Source organism: Lissotriton helveticus, chromosome 1_1, assembly GCF_964261635.1.
Source record: "Lissotriton helveticus chromosome 1_1, aLisHel1.1, whole genome shotgun sequence".
Lineage (NCBI taxonomy): Eukaryota > Metazoa > Chordata > Amphibia > Caudata > Salamandridae > Lissotriton > Lissotriton helveticus.
The window spans coordinates 29,305,312-29,329,775 of record NC_136057.1 but is presented as its reverse complement, the minus strand read 5'-3'; the positions used below and the strand labels follow the sequence as shown (position 1 = coordinate 29,329,775).

Sequence of the window (24,464 nt, the reverse complement as noted above, 5' to 3'; positions counted from 1 at the left end):
TTCAACTGTACCCCAGGCAAGGGTTAACTTATCCAGCCTCGGGTCAAGGGGCCTACCAGAGTCTTAGCCCAGTTCAGGGGGGCCTTCTTTGGGCTAATAAGAGCCAACGGGGCCCAACAACAATGTGCCCCAGGGGAAGGGCAAACTCGGGGCCTCCTTTGGCCTTCCGCCCACCTCCGCGGGGGTTACCTGGTCTCTTCGGCTCCTCGGGGAGCCCTTGCGGAGGTTTCTGAGGTGTTGTATGCGGGGCAGGGCTTGGCTCTCCTCTGAGCCCACTCCGCTCGATGATGCAGCCTCCTGAGCAGGGCCGGTGATGGCAGGGGCTACCACGGGGCCTCCGTTGCAGCAGTGGAGGCCCCGCTCCGGCGAGGAACGCGGGGGCACGGCCTCAATGCCCAATGGGAGTGCGGTGTTGGCGGGGGCGGGGCAAGCCGCGCCCCCGTCACGTGATGAGGAGACAGGCTTCAGGGCCTAGCGTGGCCCACTCCGGAGTCCGGCGGCCCTCTCGTGATGCCGGGGGCCGCCGCGAAGGACGTGCAGCAGTCGGGCCTTTTGGGAAGCAGCGCCTTGGTCGCGACGGCGGAGCGCCGGGCCCCTCAGAGGCCCTGGGAATGTTGACGGCACTTCGCTGATGCAGCCCCAGGCCGTGACGGTGAGTCCTGTAGTAGCGCCTCGCCGGGGCCACTCGGGTCAGCAGCGCTTCTGGGCCCAGTGCCGGGGCGGACTGGCGCGGTCGCTTGTAGGCTTCGGGCTAGCAGCAGGCTTGGCAGAGTTAGCGTTTAGCAGAGTCAGCGCTCGGGGGCAGTCTCCACAATAGCTCTTCATGGACTCAGCGCTTCTCAAGGGCAGCAATAATCTCCCGAATCACAGCGCTTCTCAAGGGGGCACAGTAGGAGAGCGCTGGGTAGGTAGGTAAAGCAGCCAAGCCGCACAGGCAGTTTTAACAGAGGGGATGAGGCAGGGCAGCGCTGGGGCCCCAGGTGCAGACAGAGGGTGCAGAGATGGCACAGCCCAGTACCTGGTTGATCCCCAGTAGTCCTGATTAGCGCAGGTGGGTTTCTTCTTGGCGCTTGGTGGATCTTGCGCCCTTTGTAGGTAGTTTCTTTAGGGGCGTGGGGTTTGAGTTGAAGGCTGCTGACAGGATTCCTCAGCAGGTCACTGCAGGTGACTGGGTTCCCCTCCCGCCGGGCCAGATCAGTGGGCTAGTTCAGTGTTCCTCACACAGCTTGGTGGGCAGCACCTCAACCCTGTCACCCCCTGTGGTATAGGTTCCTGACTAGGCCCTATCGCCTAAGTCTCCTGCGTAGGGTCCCCCAGGTCAGTGAAGCCCCAACTGACTAAAAACTTTCCCTCCTTTATATATGCCAGGTCAGGTGACCACACTCTAAGGCGGCAAAAGCAGACCCCGCCCCTATTCTAGGAGGTTCCAGGAGCTTGCCTACTCTAGCTATGGGCAGGCAAGGCAGGCTGGTATGGCAACAATGTTTAAGGGGTCCAGCCAGCTCCTGGCAACTAGAGTGCTACTAAAAAGACCATGCTGCAGTAGCAGGGGCCAGTGGCAGCCATGTTAGGGGAAGAGAGCACCTGCACCTTAGCATTGGTTAGCAATGGGAAGGCGCTCGGAGACCTAAGGCCAGCAAAAAAAAAAGGTGGGAAAAATGAGGCAAGGGCGAAAAAAGTAGGGAAAGACCACCCTAGGGCTGACAGGTCTAACAATGTGTCAGCTATTCCATTTTCAAATCCGGGTATGTACCTCATGTCAAAATCAATTTCTTGTAAGCCAATGACCCGTTTAGTAATTCTGCTGGAGACAGGACTGACCACAATCCCTTGTGTGAGACTTACTAAAAAGGGGATAGATTCTAACAATGAATTTTGTACCCCATAAGAATTTTTTTTACTTCTTTATGGCCCAAAATACTGCCAAAGCATCATGCTCGATGACAGAGTAGCGTGACTCAGCCTCTTTCAATCCTATGGAAGCAAACATGATTGTCAAACCTTCATCACTCTGCTGTTGGAGTACTGCTCCTAAACCCTTAAGACAAGCATCTGTGGTGATGAAAGATACTTTAAGGGGGTCGAAACTCTTAAGGCATGGAGCTGAATTGAGACTTTGTTTTAAAACTTTGAATTCATGTTCACAAGGATCACTCCATATAAACTCAGCCCCTCTTTTGAGTAATAATCTCATGTTGGCACTTTGTATAGAAAAAGTCTCAATGAAATTCCTTGGCATGATAGAATACTATAACAAATTCATAAACTCCTCTCTAGACTTTGGTGCACACATGCGAGTAATGGTCTCTACCAAGTAGGTTTAGGCAAGACTCCATTACCTGAGACAGAGTGGCCCAAATAACTAATAGTAGCGACACCAGACTGACACTTCTCAGCTTTAATGGTTAAATTAGCATTAATAAGCCTTTCTGGTACCTCACAAAGGCGATGCCCTTGTTGCTCCTCATCTTTACCAAAAATAAGTATGTCATCCTGATAGACACATACTCCTTTGCAACCCTTCAGGACTTTCTCCATAATGCGTTGAAAAACAGACGCTGCTGACCCAAGGCCAAATGGCATCCTCACAAATCTGAAAGCCCCCAAAAGGGGTTACAAACACAGTAAGATCTCTTCAAGCCTCATCCAGCTCAATCTGATGGTAATCCGAGGTGAGATAAATTGTGCTAAACACTTTGGCACCTTCTAGCAAAACTAAAAGCTCAGAAATGTTTGGTAGCGGACAATGATCTACGATAACGCTCTTGTTAAGTTGTCTCAAATCAACACAGAGACGGAGACTGCCGTTGGATTTGCGAGCTGTGACAACGGGTGCCAACCATTCAGTACTCTCCACTGCCTCTATAATTCCTCCATCCTTAAGTTTCTGCAGTTCTTTTCCCATTTCTTCCCTGGTGGCTAAAGGGACATTTCTCACTTTGGAGCAAACCGGCTGGGCACCAGCACGCAATTGTATTTCAAGTTTGAAATCTGTAAGACACCTAGGTCCTTCTCTGAAAACATTAGGAAACCTATTTTTTATGTGATCTACAGTGACAGTACTGAGAGAAGTGGAGTGTTGAGCCGCTTTAACTCTGTCTTTAAGAATAATGTGATTACTACTACTCGGGTCAAGAATTACCCCAAAATCACTATTATTATGCTGTCTCTTTTCTCAGAAACATATATCTTCCCAGAAACATAACGTTGTTCATACTCTATTAGTCCAATGAACTAACCTTGCAGAGGTATAGGCTCACCACCATATGCTATTGGCTTGATGTCAGGTTTGTTCAAAGTAACTCTATCAATAGGTTTGTTGAAGAAGAATGATTTAGGGCCATATGTAGGTAATATTTGTTTTGCGATTCCCACATGGCTTTCCTGTAATACCCAGTCAGGCCCAAGAAAGCTCTGATCTGAGTCTGGGTATTACAGGAAATTTGTCAAGGGGTATGGTTCCATTGTGACACCCCTGAATGACTTAACTTCCAAGAAGATGCCAAAGAAAGTTCAGTGGACAGTAAGCTGTCAAAAGACATTTGAAGACCTGAAGCAGGCCATGTGCTCTGCACCTATTCAGCCAGTCTAGAGTCAAAAACCAGAAAATCACAGCAAAAAGTGGGGGTGACCATAGGAAGCAAACCCTACTCTCCTACACAACCCCCCTCTCCCCCCCAACTCAGGGACATTAAACTAACCTTGACCAGTTGAGTCTTCATGTTCTGAGTGTAAATATCTGGAGAGTCCATCTGCATTGCCATGGTCAGTCCCAGGTCTATGTTCCACTGTAAAGTCCATCCCCTGTAGGGAAATGGACAACCTAAGCAGTTTTGGATTTTCACCCTTCATCTGATTTAGCCACAAGAGGGGCTTATGGTCTGTCTGAATCTTGAAGTGAGTGCCAAAGAATTAATGGCCTCAGCTTCTTCAGGGCCCAAACCACAGCAAAGGCCTCCCTCTCAATAGCTGAACAACGTTTCTCTCTAGGGGTCAGCCTTCTGCTAATAAAAGCTACTGGCTGGTCTTGACCATCTTTATTCAATTATGAAAGCACAGCCCCCACTCCCAACTCAGAAGCATCTGTCTGAACAATGAATTTCTTGGAGTAGTCTGGACTTTGCAGAATAGGTGCAGAGCACATGGCCTGCTTCAGGTCATCAAATGCCTTTTGACAGCTTACTGTCCACTGAACTTTATTTGGCATTTTCTTGGAAGTTAAGTCATTCAGGGGTGTCACAATGGAACCATACCCCTTGACAAATTTCCTGTAATACCCAGACAGGCCCAAGAAAGCTCTGACCTGAGTCTGGGTGGTTGGAGCAGACCAGTCCATTATGGTCTGGATCTTGCTCTGCAATGGTTGAACCTGGCCTCCACCTACAAGGTGGCCCAGGTACACAACCTGACTCTGCCCCATCTGGCACTTAGTAGCCTTGATAGTTAGGCCTGCCTTTTGCAGGGCCTCCAAAATATTCTTCAGATGGATCAGGTGATCTTCCCAAGTGGAGCTAAAGACAGCAATATCATCAAGATAAGCTGTACAGTAGTCATCCAGGCCTGAGAGGACTTGGTTCACCAACCTTTGGAAAGTGGCAGGTGCATTCTTCAAACCAATGGGCATTACCACAAATTGATAATGTCCTTCTGAGGTCAAAAATGCTGTCTTAGCTTTTGCATCCTCAGCTAGTCTGATCTGCCAGTAGCCAGCAGTCAGGTCAAATGTACTCAAAAACTTGGCAGAAGCCAATCTGTCTATGAGTTCATCTGCCCTGGTTATTGGATGGGCATCTGTCCTAGTGACAGCATTGAGGCCTCTGTAATCCACACAAAACCTCATCTCTCTCTTACCATCTTGGGTGTAAGGTTTAGGCACTAGGACTACTGGACTGGCCCAAGGGCTCTCTGAGGGCTCAATGACTCCCAATTCCAATATCTTTGTCCTGATACAGTCCCTGACATGATCAGGTTGCCTGTAAATCTTACTTTTACCAGGCAGATTGTCCCAAGTGTCCACTTCATGAGTGCACCAGGTAGTCTGACTTGGAGTCAGTGAAAACATATGTCAGTAGGCCTGCAGAACTTGTCTGCAGTCTCTCTGCTGTTGGTCAGTGAGGCTGCCTGCCAAGGCTACACCATCAACTGAACCATCATCAAGGTTCTGAGAAAGCAGGTCTGGGAGAGGGTCACTCTCTTCCTCCTGCCCTTCATCAGTGGCCATGAGCAAGCCCATGTTCGCCCTGTCAACATATGGTTCCAGTCTGTTGACATGAAGCACCCAGTGGGAGCTCCTGGGAGTTCCAAGATCAACCAAGTAGGTTACTTCTCCCTTCTGTTTGTATTTTTTGTATTTTTTTGTGGTATACTTGTAGAGCGCAGACCTGTCACCCAAAGGGCATCCTGTTCAACAATAGTGTGGGGTCCAACCCATTTGTCTTGGAGAGCTGCTGGGGCCACTGGCTCCAACACCCACACGTTCTGCCTTGGCTGGTAAACAGTCAGCACAGCCTTTTGGTCATGGCAGGCTTTTTGCAATTCCTGACTTGCCTCAAGGTTTTTGGATACCTTTTTCATATACTTGATGAAAAAGGGTTCAGGCAGATCAGGTCGTTTTACCCCTTCTCTAGGTTTGCCCGGCGTTAGCCGCTTCTTACCCAATTCACGATTACCAAATAAAGAGGCAGGCGCTGGAGACTGGAGGGCAGGAAACAGGAGTTTATTTCCGACGGAACAGAACACGTCAAATCAGACAACAGGGTATCTTCTCGAGGTGCTCTAACAAGTTTCTCTACGGCTCTGTCTCTTATACACAGGTTTATGATGCACAAACATTCCTATTTGCAATAAAGACACTTTGAAGTACGAAAAAGCATGTTTGGAATCCCAGCTTCAGGCCTATTCCCATACCGGTCGCTCTGATGTTGTTTCCCCTCCCAAATGTAACATGTGATTGTAATCTGCAGCCGGACATTCCAACAGGACACGAGGGCAAGAGGGGGTGGTCGGATATAAGGTTGGGCAGGCGATAAGATCACGTTTCGCTATGCGGGGCCGGGGGGGGGGTACATCCACGAGACCTAGGTTTATGACATGGGACTGGGTCGAGAGGCCAGGTGTAGCCGGGGGGGGGGGGGTCATCAGAAGAGAGGAAGGGTGTTCCTGGGAGGAATGCAGGGGTGTCGGTCAGATCTAGGGGTGTGAAGGCCTTGATTAATCACCGCTCCTCTGATGTGAGGCGAGGTCCTACTGTAGGGGGCAATAAACTGCATCTGTTGGACTAGGTGATGGCCTGGGATCAGGCCGGGCAATCGGGCAGGGAGGAAGAGGTTACCAAAAGGGCCTGTTCTATGGGTAGGATGAAAGAGAAAGGGGGCAGGGGTTCAGCACGGAGACAGGGTCATGTTTAGAGGTGCGTTTATGGCCCGAGCAGGAGAGACCGGGGGCTGTCGGGCGCGGGGGAATACTCGCGAGGCTGGGGAGTGGGGGGAGAGAGAGAAAGACGCAGGTTATTGGCAGTGGGCAGAGAGGTCATAACACACAAAATGGCTATTATCTATGTTCGTGATGGGGCCTAGAGGGGGACAAGGTGGCGGGGCCACCGTTACGTGACTTTCGCTTTACCTTCAACAGTGGCGAGGGTGAACACAAATGAACGCCGCTTATGTACATATACATTGTCGTTTTCCACATACTCAGCCATCTTGGAGCGGAGACCAAGTACATAATCCACAATATCTTGTTTGGGAGCTTTGAGAGGTAACTCCCATCCCTCCTTTACCAGACAAAAGGGTCTTCTTACAGGATGCCCAAACAAAAGTTCAAAAGGGCTGTAACCAACCCCATTTTGTGGGACTTCTCTGTAAGCAAACAAAAGGCAGGGCAGCAGGACGTCCCATCTCTGCCTTAGCTTTTCAGGGAGACCCTTAATCATGCCCTTTAAGGTCTTGTTGAACCTCCCAACTAGACCATTGCATTGTGGGTGATAGGGGGTGGTGAACTTATAGTTTACTCCACACTCCTTCCACATTGCAGTCAGGTAACTAGACATGAAGTTTGCACCTCTGTCTGATACAACCTCCTTAGGGAAACCCACTCTTGAGAACACTCCCAAAAGGGCTCTTGCTACCAAAGGTGCTGTAGTGGTCCTAAGGGGAATAGCCTCTGGGTACCTGGTGGCATGATCCACTACCACCAGAATAGACCTGTGCCCAGATGCTGTTTGGGGATCCATTGGTCCAACAATGTCAATCCCTACTCTTTCAAAGGGAACCCCCACCACAGGTAGTAGTATTAGGGGGGCCTTTGTAGTACCACCTGATTTACCACTGGCTTGGCAGGTGACAAAACTCCTTTGTGTCTTCTGACATATGGGGCCAGTGAAAGTGAGGGACAAGCCTGTCCCAAGTCTTGTTCTGGCCAAGATGTCCTTCAAGGGGAATATCATGGGCTAGTGACAAAAGGAAGCCCCTGAATGCCAAAGGTATGACCAACCTCCTGGAAGCACCAGGCTTGGGGTCTCTAGCCTCTGAATACAGGAGCCCTTCATCTCAATAGGTCTTATGGGTGCCACTAGCATTCCCTGCAGCCTCAGCAGCAGCTTGCTGTCTGAGGGGTTCAAGAGAGGGGCAGTCCAACTGCGCCTGCCTCAGATCTGCCCTGGAAGGTCCCCCTATCCCAAGAAACTCAACCTGCTCAGGTTCAAGCTCTTCTAGGACAGTTCCTTCTGGGGTCTCACAATCAGCTTCCTGAGAAGGCTGATCCTCATTCTGAGGCAGGGGGAAGGCACTGCCTTAACCCTACTGCTTCTCCTCCTGGCAGGCAGCTGGTCCATTGTTCCAGGATCCAGTGCCAGTTCAGTGTTGCACGTTTTGACCTGTGACCTGGTCACAGCTAGCTCATGAGCTGAGATGCCTAACATTTCTGCATGTGTCCTATCCTCCACTTCAGACCAGGCTGAAGACAACAGGTCATTGCCAAGCAAACATTCAACAGGATTGGTCTGAGCTAACAACAACCTTCTTTAGGCCAGTTACCCCTCCCCGGGAGAAATGAACAACTGCCATACTGTGTGTGGTAGTGACATTGCTAGCATTGGTCACTAGGTCATTCTCACCTAGTGTGATCTGTCCAGGGCCCACAAAGCTGGGTGTCACCATAGTGATACTAGCACATGTCTCCCTGTAGGCCTGAGCCACTTTATCATTAATCAAAGGAGTCTGTCTGTACTTGCCCAAGTTACTGGGACTCACAGTAGAGGACATTGCTATGTCCTCATCACAGACAAGAACAGCTTGAGTTGGTATCCTGACTAGGCCAGAATCCATCTCAGTTCCCACGGTTAACCCTACTACACCCTTCGGTTGAGAACCATCACTATTAGCTGAACTAGGGGGAACAGTTGCCTTAGGGGCAATGGTGGCTGGAGCTGCCTCCTTCTTGGCGCATTCACTGGTCCAGTGAGTATTTACTTTACAAATCTTACACCATGGTTTCTTAGGACCTTCTTTCTTTTTGGATTGTTGTGAACCCCCACCATTAGAAGCTTTTTGGGGACCATGAGAAGACTTCTGGTCTTTTGCTTTCTCCCCGCCCTTTTGGTCTTGCTTCTTCTGATCACCACCTTGGTTCTGTACCTTCTGCCTCACCCTGGTTCTGACCCATTTGTACGCCTTCTTACCCAATTCTTGGGGAGTGGTCAGATCAGAGTCAACCAAGTGCTGATGCAATAACTGGTGTTGACAGTTGTTAAGAATTTGTTCTCTCATTATAAGGTGATACAATCCTGTATAGTCACTCACTTTACTGCCCAGTAACCAGCCTTCCAGAGCCTTAGTAGCACAATCTACAAAGTCAGTCCAATCCTGAGTCAGTGTTTTTGGGTATCTCTGACCAGCAACCTGTACTGCTCAGTGGTTAAGCCAAACCCATCTATCGGAGCGCTCTTCAGGACATAGTAGTTGTCAGCATCCTGTTCACTAACTGTCAGGAGCTTATCTCTGCCTTTGTCTGCAAAGAAGAGCCACAAAATTGCTGCCCACTGACTCTGGGGTACCTGCTGCACTTTGCAGGCCCTCTCCAAAGCAGTTATCCACTTGTGGATGTCATCCCCAATCTGATAGGGAGGGACAATTTTGTTCAGGTTCCTATGGTCATGAGACCTTTCCCTATCTCTAGGTACTATACTGCCACCAGTGGGCTCAAGCCCACACAGTTTTCTCTCTCTTTCAAGAGCCAGGGTCTCTTTGGCAAGGGCAATTTATTGCCTCTTGATCCTAAGCTTAGATTCCTTCATCCTAGCTTTATGCTCTCTTCTCTGTGGGGAAGACATCCTCCTTAGAGCTGAGGCATTGGACCCTACTGATGAGTCGGAATGTATAGAGTCTTCTGAATCAGAGCTGTTTCTCCTGTGGTCACCATTAGGCCTACTTGGGGGTCTGGAGTGGATTCTTCCTCCTCCAGTCCCAGGTAATCCTAAGTGGCCCAGGTGGGGTTAATTAACCTCATCCTGGCCAGCATCCACATCATCATCAGAGGTCACTGGGTGCTCACCAGTGTGCTCCTCTTCTGTTGAGGAATGGCCCCCCTCTCCACTACCTGGGTTACTTGGGTCTGATGCATTTTCTGCATCATAGGCCACTAAGATGTCTACCAGGTGGTTAAAGGTTGGACTCTGTCCTTGTCTCAGTCTCCTGACTGAACACAAACTTCTCAGTTCCTGAAAAGTGAATGTGTCATCTTTAGGAGGCAACCTCTGGTTGTCTTCTGGCAGAGGGCCACTAAGCCCTGCATCCAAGGACATTTCTAGTGAGGTGTGGTGTGTGCACCTACCTACACTATTTGTTTCCTACTAGAACCTCTCTAGGAGTTGTAGTCAGTGTGTGCTAAGCCCTTACCACCTACAACTGCTAAGTTCAGTAGAACTTATATATTTATAAGACTTGATTTATATGCACCTACAAGTACCTTAATGTGATCTTTCAAACGATATTTCAAGATTATATGGTAAAACAAATGCAAGCTCTTATCCCATCCGCTGCCACCAATGTGAGAATTTAGCCTGGCATATGATGTCCACTAGTTCTAGTGGCCACCTTGCACCAGTCTAATCAACCCTTATTGATGGTGGTTGTAAAGTCAACCTTATAGAAAGCTATCCTAGTATTTGTATTTTGTATTTGTATTTGTGGTGTATTTGTAGAGCGCAGACCTGTCACCCCAAGGGCATCCTGGCGCTTCGAACCATGAACCAACAAATTTGCAGCAACTTAGCCTATCCTGGGAAAAAGATGGGCTTTTAACGCCTTCCTAAAGGCTAAGAGATCCTCAAGACTCCTTAGAGATATCGGCAAGGAGTTCCAGAGTTTAGCCGCCACTACTCTAAAAGATCGGCCGCCCATCCTCACTCTCTGGAAGCGCGGAACTATGAGTGACCTGGATGAGGAGGAGCGTAAGGCTCGAGGTGGAAGGTACCAAGCGAACATCTTCCGCAAAGAGACCGGGCCAAGGCCATGAATAGCCCTGAACACGATGCAGGCTGCTTTGTAATGCACGCGTAAATGGACCGGCAGCCAGTGAAGTTCCTGTAGCGCTGCCGTGGATGAGCTGTGGTAGGGGCGAGAGAGGACGAGTTTGGCAGCCATGTTTTGCACCCTTTGTAGCTTACCCAGTAGTGTCATCGGGGCCTCCAGAAGTAGTCCGTTACAATAGTCAAGTCGACTTAGTATGGTACTCCGTACTACTTCTGGTCTGGCTTGCTCAGGGAGGAGGGGCAGGACTTTGCGCAGCATGCGGATCAGCATCATGCACGTCGAGGTGACCTTGTTTACGTGCAGATCTAACTGCAAGTTGGGCCCGAAACTAACACCCAAGTTGCGCGCTGATTGTGCGGCTGACACCGTCTCTGAAAATGACGAAGGCCAGAAGTCGTCTGGAAGAATCCGAGGAATTCGGTCGTTGGAACAATACAGGACCTCTGTCTTAGTCCCATTGAACTGCAACGAGTTCAACCGGAGCCATTCCGCTGTAGCCTGCATGCATCGATGGAAAGTTTCCAAAGGGACTGCATCCTGTCCCTCCAGTGAAAAGACCAGCTGGGTGTCATCTGCATAATTGAATGCGGAAATCCCAAATGATTTAATAAGCTGGACCAGAGGGCAGAGGTAGATATTAAAGAGTATAGGGCTGATGGCTGAGCCCTGAGGTACTCCTTGTCCTACTCTCCGCTCCTCTGAGCTGAAGGGAGGGAGCGATACCCGTTGCTGACGGTTGTCCAAGTAAGAGATCAGCCAATCCCTGGCCTTGTCTTTAACCCCGCATTCTTCCAGCCTCATGATCAAGGTAGGATGGCTGACCGTGTCGAACGTGGCCGACATGTCGAGCAGCACCAGAAAGGCTGCCCGACCACTGTCGACTGGCGTCCGGACATTGTCTAGCACGGTCACTAACGCGGATTCCGTCCCATGAGCTGGGCGGAAACCGAATTGCGTTTCATCCATGCAGGTGTTCCCTTCTAAGAAGCCGGTCAGAGTGCGGGTGACCAGTTTTTCCATGATTTTGACTGGAAAAGGAAGCAGGGAAATTGGCCGATAGTTGGAAAGACAGGCAGGGTCGAGCGTGGATTTTTTTAGGAGCGGAGAGACCACAGCCTTCTTCCAACAGTCCGGTACAATCCCTGATCCAAACGACTGGCAACAGATGGAGTGCAAAGGCTGGAAAAGTTCCTCCTGAAACACCCTCCAAAATTTTGGAGGAAGAGGATCGAGAGGCGAGCCGGATGAAATCGTAAGAGCCAGGCTGCCAAACTCCTCCAAGGAGGGGAGTGGAAAGCTGTTCAGCTGGGGTCGACTGGACTCTATCGCCGGAGCTCCCGAGCTGAGTGCGTAGGCCTCTGGTCGGGGTCGACTGGAAGGCGAGGCCGGAGCTTCCAAACAGAGGTCAGAACCCCTCTGCAGGGGTCGACTGGCCCTCGCCTCCAGAGATCCCGAACCAGTGGGAAGGGGAAAGCTGTTCAGCTGGGGTCGACTGGACTCTATCGCCGGAGCTCCCAAGCTGAGTGCGTGGGCCTCTGGTCGGGGTCGACTGGAAGGCGAGGCCGGAGCTTCCGAACAGAGGTCAGAACCCCTCTGCAGGGGTCGACTGGCCATCGCCTCCGGAGTTCCCGAACCAGTGGTAGGATTAACTGAATCCTGCAGACCCTCCAGAATTTTGCAAATTTTCTCCTCGAAGGCATCAGCAAGCGAATCACACAGAGCTTGCGATGTAGGTACGGTGTTAGCCGCACACACAGGGTGGGCGAGGTCCCTAACAATCTTAAAGAGGGCCTGTGCCTTGTTTGGGGCCTGGTTCAAAAAGGATTCAAAATAAGCCGCTTTAGCTATCTTGATCTGTGCCTTATATTTTTGTAAGGCGGACCGGAACACAGCTTTCTCCGAGTCTAAATACTGTTTCCTCCACGCTCTTTCAGCGCGTTTACAGCCAAGTTTAAGCTGGCGTAGTTCGCTCGTATACCAAGGACTAGCTCGATTCACCCTCCCTCGGGACTTCCGGAGGGGTGCCAACTTATCCAGCGAGCTCGTGATGGACTGACTAAAGAGAGTATAGCTCTCTTCAGCTGAACTGCCAAGCTTAAAATCCTTCCCTAAAATATTCGGAAGTGGAGAGCTGTTAAGTATTCGGGACCAAGGTCTCCATAACTTGGCTTGGGATAGTCCAGCTTCCCGCAAAGAGTGGTCCTCTAAACAAAGAGAGAACATAATCAGGAAGTGGTCTGTCCAAAACTGGCGCTTAATCTCATCCATAGATACCCATTGTGGATCAGCAAATATTAGGTCCAGGATATGACCCTTCCGATGCGTGGTGGCATTCACCAGCTGTTCCAGACTGATATCTTTACAGGCTTGACTAAGGGAGGAGAATGCCTTGTCCAATGGGCCGCCAGCCCACAGATTAAAATCTCCAAGAATCAATAACTTGGAGTGGGAGCTGGAGAGCTCCCAGATCAGGTCAATAAGTAGCGATACTGAAGAGGCCGGTCCTGGAGGTCGATAACATAGGACGCCCAAACAAAGTATCAGCTCCTGCTTTTTGACCGAGAATCCCATCAGTTCAAAGCCTGGCACCTCTCGAATCTTCAACTGGGAAAGGGTCAACGAGTCTTTATGAATAAACCCGATACCCCCTCCTCGGTTAAGTGTGCGCGGAGTATGACTAATTTTATAGCCTGCAGGGCAGGCTAGGCCCAATTCAACCTCACAGTCTTCCCGAGTCCACGTTTCTGTGAGGAAGAGGACATCGAGATTTTCTGAGTCAATGAGGAAGGCAATTTCCGTGTGGTGCTTGCAAAGGGATCTGACATTAAGCAACCCACAGGAGATTTGCCTAGTAGTTGAGACATGGGCACTGGCTGGTTGCATTGCCGGGTTCTGGCTGGGTCTGAGTCTAAAAAGCTCAGCCCGGGAATAGGCTATACGAAATGAGCCCGAGGGGCCAGAGGTAGCGGCCCTAAGCGCGTCCGTAGCGCGAACGGGTGCAAACGGGCTTACCTCTGGCGCACCTCCGGCGCGCCTACGACGCGCCCGCTGCGCGTCTGTCTGTCCATCCTAAATACTATTACGCTGAGCGAAGGACCGCCTACTAGCCTCTTGCCTTACGCAAGATGGCCGCAGAGTACCTCGCCTCACTACCCAACCCAAGATGTCGGACCCGGCTAAATCTTACTGATCCCCGCCGAGTGCGAGGAAGTGAGCTATTATGATGCAGGTATGCCTCACAAGGTTCCCCGGCCTATGGACGCCGACAAGAGTAGTAGAAGGGAAATTTCTGGCCAAGAGGGTGAGCGCCGACAGGTAAGCGCAATGTCAGAGCGCCGCGGGAATTAAAATACAAATGCAATTGACGCTTTAAAATACAGCAAGATATAAGCGCGGCAGCTGAATGCGCTGGAAGCAGGTTCTGGCTGACCTTGCCTCGAAGTTCCTTTAGTAGCACCCCAGAGTGCGGAGGACCGCCTACTAGCCTCTTGCCTTACGCAAGATGGCCGCGGAGTACCATTTAGTAGTAGCATGGACCAGCAGTCAACAGGCTAAGACTTCAGAGAGCATGTGAAGCAAGTTGTTTTACCATGTATAATCCCTTGAATACCAAATGAAAGGACACCACACAAGATATATATCAAATATATGTGTATTTATTCTACACCAACCCCTCTGCACTCTTTATGAGGTCAGAGGTAAAAGTACAATACAAGGAACTTAATTAGCATACGATAAGTTGCACAGTATACGTTATGCCCTAGGGGCCTCACGAACCATATACTAAAATAGTGGTGTAAGAACCACGTCTGGAATGGAAAGTAGGCCTAGGGCCTGTGGAATCACTGGGGCTACACTGAACAACTGAACAACCAAAGGTTAGGATGTAGGAGGCCCACGGGAGATGCGTGCAGTGTCTAAACACAGCCGCGTGTTACCATTGACATATAATGGGAAACAAAGAAGTTACAAAGTTACTGTTTAAGGACACTTCCGGATGGACTACGACAAAACCCCTTGCCTTATTTTTCCCACCCTCTTTTTCGTTGGCCTTAGGTCTCCGAGTGCCTTCCCATTGCTAATCAATGCTAAGGTGCAGGTGCTCTCTTCTTCCAACATGGCTGCCACAGGCCCCTGCTACTGCGGAGTGGTCTTTTTAGTAGCACCCTAGTTGCCAGGAGCTGGCTGGGACCCTAGATACTGTTGCAACACCAGCCCGCCTTTTTCTGCCATAGCTAGCCTAGGGAAGCTCCTGGAACCTTCCAGAACAGGGGAGGGGTCTGCTTTTGCCACCTTAGAGAGTGGTCACCTGACCTGGGCAGATATAAGGAAATGAGGGAAACTTTTTAGTCAGTTGGGGCATCTCTGACCTGGCGGAACCTACGCAGGAGACTTAGGCGGTAGGGCCAAGAGGGGAACCTATACCACTGGGAGTGACAGGGCTTAGGTGCTGCCTTCGACGCTGTGTAAGGGACTCTGGTCTAGCCCACTGATCGGACCCGGCGGGAGGGGAACCCTGGGACCACCTGTAGTGACCTGCTGAGACTATTCTGCCTCCAGCCTCCAACTCAACCCCCCCCCCCTCAAGAAATCACCTACCAAGGGCGCAGGAACTATCAAGCGCCAAGAAGAACACTTGTTGCTAAGAAGAACTACTGGGGATCAACCAGGTACCCAGCGCTTACCATCGGCTCTGTCCTCCTGCGCTGCCCTGCCTGGACTGTGCTTGTTCCCCAACTGCCTGGTACTGTCCCACCACAGCTGCGTGGTCCTGGACTGCCCAAAATTGATCTGAACTGAGCTGCCTCTCAAGCGCTCTCCTGTTGTGCCCCCCTGGGAGGCGCTGCCGACCCCAGAACTGCGGTGCCTCCAAAGCGCTGTGTAACTGCCCCCGAGCGCTAGACTGGTCAAGGCTGCTGTAACTGCCTCCGAAGCGCCACAAAGTTACTGAGCTCTATTCCTGCCCTGCTAGCCCTCTGCCTAGAAGCGCTGTGGTCCCTGAAGGCCCCCGGCCGAAGCGCTGATCGTGCACTCACCGCCGCAGCCCCGTGATGGGCTGAGCCTTGGAGCGCTACCAGCTGCCCCCGCTCTGCTGTCACCGCCGTGGGCCCGTATCGATCTGGAGGGCCCCTCCGCGGCTGCCGGCATTGTCGCGGCGGCCCCCGGTGTCAGGAGAGGGCCGCCGCAGCGCTATAGTGGGCAGCGTTAGGCCCTGAAGCCATCACCACCCTTATCACGTGACGGGGGCGCCCGGCCGCGTCACTGGCCGCGCCCCCACCCCTGCTGCAGCGTGATTGGCCCGCTGGACCGCACCGCTTCAGGGGAGGCCTCCGGTTGGCCCAACGTTGGGAGAAGCCACGGACCGGCCCGAGAAACATCACGGAGGGGGCCTGGAGGAGTGAGAGCCCCCTCCAACCGGCCCTACCATCAGCGCTGGGCCCCGTGTAGCCTACTGTGCCTCGTAGCCGGCCCCCAGCAGCGCGGGACACACCGGAGGGCTCTGAGAAGAGCGAGAGCCCTCCTCCTTCCCGGAGACCGCCGCAAGGGCCGGGAAGGGCCAAAGATTCAGGTAACTCCCCGGGGAGGCGGAAGGAGTTACCTGAATCTTTGCCTGCCTGCCTGCTTGCGCCAAGCTACCTCCTGTGGGATTGGAGACCCCATTTCCTACAGTACATTATACAGGGGCTCACAAAGGTGACCCAATACCCAATCTGGTATGTACCTAAAGTACATGGTTACAATTTAGAGAGAGAACAGCTAGGCTGTGGACCTGATTAGCAGGGCCACTGCCAGTCTGGAAAACCAGAAAATCACAGCAAAAAGTGGGGATGACCGTAGGAAGCAGACCCTCCTCTCCTACAAGGCTGCTCCCCTAGATTTACACATGCTAATAAAATGTCACTTTCTCTTGCATTTGGAGCTTACAGTTTTCAACTCTGGGCAATTCTTATCATTTGCTAAATGCCCAGGCTTATCACATCTGTAGCATTTTCTGATGATGAACTTACTTTTTACCTCACCTCCTTCTGCTTTGGCTACAAGTTTCTTACAATAATCTTTAATGACGTACAACGGGTTGCTTATCCTTGTTGATAATCTCAACACACTTCAAAGAGTGTTCAACACGCTTTGCCACCTGTAGCACTTCATCAAGAGGAGGTTCATCACGCATCCACAACTCCTCTCTAACCCTCTCAATATTACACCCCACCATAAACTGATCCCTAATTCTCTCATCAAGAAGGTTAGCAAATTTGCAAGAGGATGCCAGCGTCCTTAAGTGAGTAATATAAGTCTGGACAGACTCTCCTTCAGCTTGTAGTCTTTTTGCTAAATTATATCTTTCCAATATGGTACTAACTTTGTGAAGAAAATGTTTATCCAATTTCTTAATACAAACCTCAAATTCATAGAGACCTTGGGACTCGGTGTCATTCAACTCAGGGAGAAGATCATATGTTTCTTGTCCCTCAGAGCCCAAACAGTGTAGCAGTAGCGAAGACCTCCGTTCAGTACTGAGTGAAGTGCCACACACCTTTGCATAACGTTCGAATACTTTCTTCAATTTCTGCCACTTCATGGGACACCAAGAAGAAAGGAGGAGCTGTGACGTTTTTCATAATGTGGATGAAGAAAATTGAAAAAAACATTCAAATAAAATAATTAAAGGAATCACTAAATGTGACAATGAGTGTTAAAAGGTAAGAAACTGTGCTGGTCAGCAAGAAGAGTGTGAGAGACAAAGAATGAACCAGTTAAATCCATCAACAAGACTCTTGTGAACGATGAGCATTAATCCAAACAAGCTGTGCCTATCAGCGTATATAAACTCTCTTCAAATAAGGAGCTTTCTTTCTCCTATGGCGGTAGGGAGACGGTGGCAGTGTCTCCTGGACCCGCTGCTGTACCTGTGAGTGTTTTAGTGATTGCTGTGATTACGCGAGGGCTGCGAGAAGCATCAGCATTAGCGGACTGATTTTAAAAGTGTAAACTGTATTTTTAATTTAGGACAGACTCACGTGTCCCACTAATATTTGCATTCTCTCCCTGCAACTGACCGCCTGGGCTCGATTTTACAGCCTGCCCGCCTCGTTCCGACTCGGCAACCAGTGCCGTTGTGCGGAGGGCGGACAGGCAAGAGCCAGGCAGGCAGCACTTCCGGTTCTGCCGGAGCTGAGGTTAGCGCTCTAGTGGCTCCCTCACTCCGGGCTATTTAGCCACGCCCTTCCTCTAAGCGCGCAGCGGTTGCGCGCAGGGGGCGCCTTCGAGCGTGCCTAAGAAGCGCCGAAGAAAAGCCCGTCTGCGCCCGTCCGCGACAGGACGGGGCGCGGGGCGATGGACTCTGACACCGTTCATCGAGCCTCTACCGGTAAGGGTAATCGTATAATTACTTACTCTGGCCAAACGCTACTGAGCCTTAGACCATCTAGGCTATGTAGCACTACAATTCCATGGCACCGGGTAGAGGGAGGCTTCTCTTGTTTACAATGTCGGCGTCTCTCCAAAAACAGCATACCTCCCTCCGACCTAAATACTCCCTTACAGGGTCTGAGGAGTTTCCTTTTAAATGTACGATCACTACCCAAACACCAACATCAGGTTTGGGACCTAATTCATACCACTCAGCCGGATATCTGCTTTCTTGTTGAAACATGGTTAAAACCCCATACAGTCACTGCCATAGCAATGGGGATCCCTTCCGGGTACAAGATCAAACATTTAGATCGAGAAATTAAAACTGGAGGTGGTCTAGCAATCATACATAAAGATTGTATAAAAGTCACAATTAGAGAACAACACATACACCCACAGCTAGAAATTATGATTTTTAAAATCATTTTAACCAACCACATTACCTGGAAAGGTGCTTTGGTCTACCGGCCTCCGGGACCAAACCCGATATTTGCACTTACCCTCCAGGAAATTTTAGCCCCCCATCTTAAATCCAAAGAAGATTTTCTTCTTTTGGGCGATTTTAACACACATGTAGACCTTCCAACACTGTCTGAATCCACTGCCTTGATTACAGACCTCTCTAATCTAGGTCTAGAATTACAAAATCATGGACCTACCCATATAGGAGGACACATGCTTGATTTACTTTTCTGTAACTGCGCCAAAGTAATCTGTTCCCCGGCAAAAGAAATATCATGGACAGATCACTCCATGCTAGAATTTTTATTATTAACTCCATTAAGACCTGTTAAAAGTGCTCCTCTTCCCCCCATTTGGCGACGACAATGGCATAAAGTCACTGCCAACAAAATACAGGAATTCTGGATAAACCCGGATATTCTAGCAACAGACACAGCCGATATGGCCTTAGCTAAGCTCAATGTCTCTATTAAGCAAGCCATTGACATTGTAGCTCCTTTAAAAAGGCATAAGCAGTATCCTGCATCTAAACAGGAAAGCTGGTATACCTATGAATTGAGAGCAGAAAAACAAAATGCAGAAGAGCTGAGAAGGCTTGGAGGAAAAGGAAAACCGAGAACAGCAGAGCAGTTTTCCTAGATGCTCAATCAGAGTATTATAAAAACATAAAGCTAGCTAGGAAACAACACCTAACGCAACAGATAGCACAAGCTGGCAACTGCTCTAAGGAGCTCTTTAATATTCTGCAGAATTTTATTAAACCAACTGCATGTGAGAGCTCAGAGGACTTCTCACAAGATCTATGTGATGAAGTTTCGCTATTTCTTGAGGATAAAATAAACACTATCTATGAAAGAATAGTAGCAGCCAATAACATCATAAACAAAACCAACAACTGCCCTCCTCAGACTCCGGCAATAAATAATAAACCCCCTCTAACATCCTTCCCTCCAATTACCAACACAGAGCTCCTTTCCCTCTGCAGCCATATTAAATCAGGGTCTTCCAGCGACCTTATTCCTGCCAAGATGGTTGGCCCCATGATTTCCCTCCTGGGACCCCCCATATTGGATGTGATTAATACATCCCTAACGAAAGGCCAGGTCCCAGCAGACTGGAAAAGGGCGGTGGTGAACCCGATAAGAAAAAAAGCATCATCCCCATGGACAGACCTCTCCAACTTACGACCTATCTCTCTCCTACCCTACCTAGGCAAGGTTACGGAGAGGCACGTGAACACCTATCTCTCTCAACATCTTGAAGCGACGGATGGCCTGGACTATTCACAATCTGGGTTCAGGCCAAACCACAGCACGGAATCAGCCCTTCAGACAGTGACCAATAACATCAAAATGGCACTGGATGATGGCAGCTCTATGATTCTGGTGCTGTTGGATCTCTCCGCCGCTTTTGATACGGTGTCTCACACGGTGCTTCTCAACCGCCTAGGTGAGGTGGGCGTGGAGGGAGGGGCTCTGGCATGGATGGAGAGCTTTTTGTCTGGTCGTTCCCAAGAAGTTAGGCTGGGCTCCCACAAATCCACTCATAGGGAGCTCAATAAGGGAGTGCCACAAGGCTCGTGTTTAAGCCCTACACTCTTCAACGTGTATGTGGCCCCCTTAGCCAACTTAGCAAGATCTTTCGGGTTCACCCCGGTGTCGTATGCCGACGACACCCAACTCCTTTTTCCCTTTAAAAACATCACACCTGCAATAAAAAGATCTTTTGCAGATGGCATGAAAGCCATTGCAGAATGGATGTAATCAAACTGTCTGCAGTGTAATGTGGGGAAAACTGAGGTCATGTTGTTTGGGCAAGCGGCAACACACTGGGCATCTGACTGGTGGCCTCTAGAGCTAGGCCCTGTTCCCATTCCCAAGAGCACGGTTAGGAACTTGGGAGTGCTTTTTGATCAGCAACTTACATTCAAAGGCCATGTAAATCAAGTTGCTGGTACCTGCTTTCGGGCTATTGGGATGTTAAGACGAGTCTTCCCCTACATACCGGACCATCATAGGAAGACGCTTGTGCAGGCTCTTGTCATCAGCAGGGTGGATTACTGCAACGGTTTGCTCCTCGGAGCTAACGAGGAACAACTTAGCAAACTGCAGGTAATCCAAAATACAGCAGCAAGGATTGTCCTGAATGTTCCACCAAGGACTCCCTCCTGTCCCCTGCTGATGAGACTCCACTGGCTGCCAGTGAGGAAACGAGTCCAGTTTAAAACTCTATGTACAATTCACAAGAGTATGATAGGGGAGGGCCCGAAATATATGACTGAAATCTTCCAGCCCTACATCCCCGGGCGCTCTCTGCGCTCCAGTAACCAGCAGCTATTGCAGGTACCCAGAGTGAAAAAGACCAGACAAGGTGGCCGCGCGCTAGCCCATGCTGGACCAGTGCTCTGGAACTCTCTGCCCCCAGAACTAAGGTCTCTCACCAGTCACTTGACTTTTCGGAAAACTCTAAAAACGTACCTCTATCCCGGTAAATAATGCTTCTTTAGTCTACATTCCTCCTCTGGACACACAATCAGTATTAGAACACCATCTTTTGCAGCAATAGCGCAGAGATACCCCTTCGGGGGTCTAGTCTGGCGCTTTATAAGAATATAAAATAAATAAAATAAATGGACATCAGCGTGGAACATGAATGACACATGCAAACACAAAGCTGTGTTTATCAGCGTGTATGGCACCAAAAAATGATATATATAATATAATTATAAGCTTTGCCGATCGGCGTGAGAACTGAATGACACAGAAGGACACAAAACTGTGTAACTGAAACAAGAATAATGATACGTGTGCACATCATAGAGAGATGAAAATCATTGTTCTGGTGGGCATCCAACCAGACTTTGCAACTATTGTGTGGAAATAATTGATTCATGTAGAAAACCTTTCACTAATAACTCAGAAGCTAAAAGGGAGTTTAAAGTGTGTGTGACCTTTTAAAACAACCCTCATGCATGGTCCTGATTTTCACCAAGTGAAGTAAGATGTTGTGGTTTCTGCACTGCTGGGTGTGGCTTGTTGTGCAGATGGTGCCCTGTCTGTGCCTCTCACTGGCACGCTTACCACTCTTACACCTGGTATCTTCACTGCAAAAGAAAGGCCTTACTGCATATGCCAAATGGTCGAAGCTCGCCATCACTGACTCATGGCATGAACTGTAGGACTGGCGAAAGGAAATAAAATGACTGTTGGTGTGAGTCCTTTCCATGGCTTTGAGACGCGGCATTAACCCACCGTTTTACATTTCTGGACCACACCGTAACACCCCTCAGTGAGCTCGACAGTCATGCAATGCTGCGGGGTTCAGACTGATTTTATTTTTATTGTATTTATTTTTTATTGTATTTGAAAAGTTTTATATAGTATCGGAGCGTTTTACATGAGGACGAGCATTGTTTCAGAGCACAGTTACCAGTTACATAGTTACAAGTTACACAGTTTCAGAGCATAGTTACAAATTGCTGGAGCGTAGTTACATGTGTTAAAAACATATACGTAAGGGAAAAAGCAGGCAAGGGGAGAGATTCAGAGGAGAGAGGATAGGAGCAGGGGAGGTAGACAAAGAATGAAAGAGGGAAAGAAGTGGGGGGTGAAGGAAACGCAACCGGGAGACGAGAGAAAACCGTGTCCAACGTCCGGAGTGCTGTGATCCCAGTGGAAATGGTGCCATTCCCACACCTCCGCTGTGTGTGCTCCCTTTACACTGTGGGCTCTCCCAGAGGGGTCTCTCAGACTCCAGGGCATAAATAATAGGGCTCTGAGGCTTGGGGGACGGTGGAGAGGGGGAGTGAGGGTTCAATAGTGTGAATCCCTTTTGTGAAAGAGGAGACTTGAATGGTGGCTGCTTATGATATAGTCAGGGGCACAAGCCCTTTCACCTGTGCCACCAAGTTCCCTCCTTGTAAAGTTCAGTTAAGTTGCTCATAATTTGCATCCTTGGTGTTCATCATGTCTGGGACTTGAATGAAGAGTACCTGCATGTGTGCGGCTTCACATGTGAAAGTACATGTATGGGTGAATGCTTGTGTCCATTGGACGTCACGTGTGTGCTGTACAAGATGGTGCAGGGCTGGTTCTGTCCCGTTGCCATGCCAGCCCACTCATACGCTTCTCCTGTACCTTTAGCCAATAGCAGGCTTGCCTGGAGTCTCCGTGGTGCAGGGCTGGTTTTGTCCCATTGGCCACGCCAGCCCACTCATACACATCTCCTGTTCCTTTAGCCAATAGCAGGCTTTGCCTGGAATCTCCGTGGTGCAGGGCTGGTTTTGTCCCATTGGCCACGCCAGCCCACTCATACACATCTCCTGTTCCTTTAGCCAATAGCAGGCTTGGCCTGGAGTCTCCGTGGTGCAGGGCTGGTTTTGTCCCATTGGCCACGCCAGCCCACTCATACACATCTCCGGTTCCTTTAGCCGATAGTGTGGAAGCTAAATAAAATAATAACAGACACAGCTGAATTTCACAAGCTGCTTTATACGTATATATGGGAACAGATGGTATGGAAAATCCAAATGTCCAAATTGCAAAAGTTCAACACAATCTTTTAAGCCCCCAAACCACAAAAGGTGTTTCCTTGTATGTCACAAGAATAGGAGAGTTTCTCAGCAACTATGGACTAATACAATACGTGTCCACGCTACAGACAGTTCAGGTTACACAATTAGATACAGAGCCAATCAGAAGAAGCTAGTATTATGTGTTACCATCATGTTACAAAGTGGTGGTGTTCACATCCTTCCCCTTTGTTTCATTGACTACTCCGCAGCTTTTGACCACGTAGGCCGTTCCAAACTTTGGTTAAAGCTGAAAGAATGGGGGATTCCGCTAACACTCCTAGACCAACTCCTACAGCTGCATACCGACACATGGGTCAGAATCGAATTAGGTGCAGGTAGGCACCTTTCAAGAAAAATCACTACAAGGAAGGGCTTAAAGCAAGGATGCGTTTTGGCCCCTTTGCTCTTTAGCCTTTTCCTGGCAGACCTGCCGGCAGAATTGGATGCTTGTTCCTCACACCCCCGAAGCTAGGAACCATGGACTTGACAAATTTACTTTACGCTGATGACCTAGTGCTGATCAGTAGAACTCCGATAGGACTTCAGCACCTTTTAGATGCCACACACAAATTCTCATATCGGAACGCATAAATTTTTTTTTTTTTTTAAATCGAAAGTTATGAGTGCAAACCACCGCAAGAAGTCAAGTCCCAGCTGGTAAATGGAAGGCAAAAGCCTGGACCACGAAAACTACCTACAAATACTTGGACGTACTCCTAGATAAAAACAATTCCTTCAAACCACAACTTGAATCTTTACGAAGAAAGGGGGTAATGACCTGCTTGGCTTTAAAGCCCCTATAGAAATTGTTGCCGGATTTAACACTTGACCCTCTTTTAAAAAGGTCTTACGAGCGAAGCTACAACCAGTAATTACCTATGGGAGCGAATCTATGACCTGTAGAGATGCTGCTACCCTCGACTGTATACTCACAACCTCCTACCGAGCGATATTCCAGCTCCCTAAATATGTCTCACCAGCCCAAATAAGGCTGGAATTTGGAATCCAGAAACAGGAAACAGAAAGGCAGGGAGCTTTCTTAAAGAGTTGGCACAAAATCAGAGCTGGTGAGAGAGGGTCCTTGAACAACCAACTCTGGCAAGAGCTGTCCCGCACTGGAAAATTACCAGTTAACGCCGACCTTCAGAATTCTCTGCAGGACTTGTTGATGCCTGGAACACTCCAATGGGCCATTTGGCTTTTAAAAAAATAGTAATAAAATCAACAAGGCTCATATCGGATTTAGAGGACAATTAATTGGTTTCCAAGAGAGCTCACGGCTGGGCCGTGCTCAACAACTACAATGTTCTAAAACCTCAGCCCTACCTAAAGGTTGGAACCAAGTTTGAGACAAAAGAAAAATGTCTAAAACTACGCTGGGAGTCGGTCTGATCTACCCGTTCATGCCCCCGTGGGAAAGAAGAGGGGCCGATCACTTGTGCTGGTTGTGTGCGAATGACACGGAGACTTTGATTCACATTATATGT

At 49.4% G+C, this 24,464-nt stretch overlaps 1 long non-coding RNA gene across 1 annotated transcript in view; it reads left to right on the top strand.

Annotated features, from left to right (window-relative positions):
- Positions 1-24,464, top strand: part of LOC144818438 (uncharacterized) — a 170,902-nt gene that overhangs the window by 85,214 nt on the left and 61,224 nt on the right. The gene's annotated exons all lie outside the window — the stretch shown is intronic.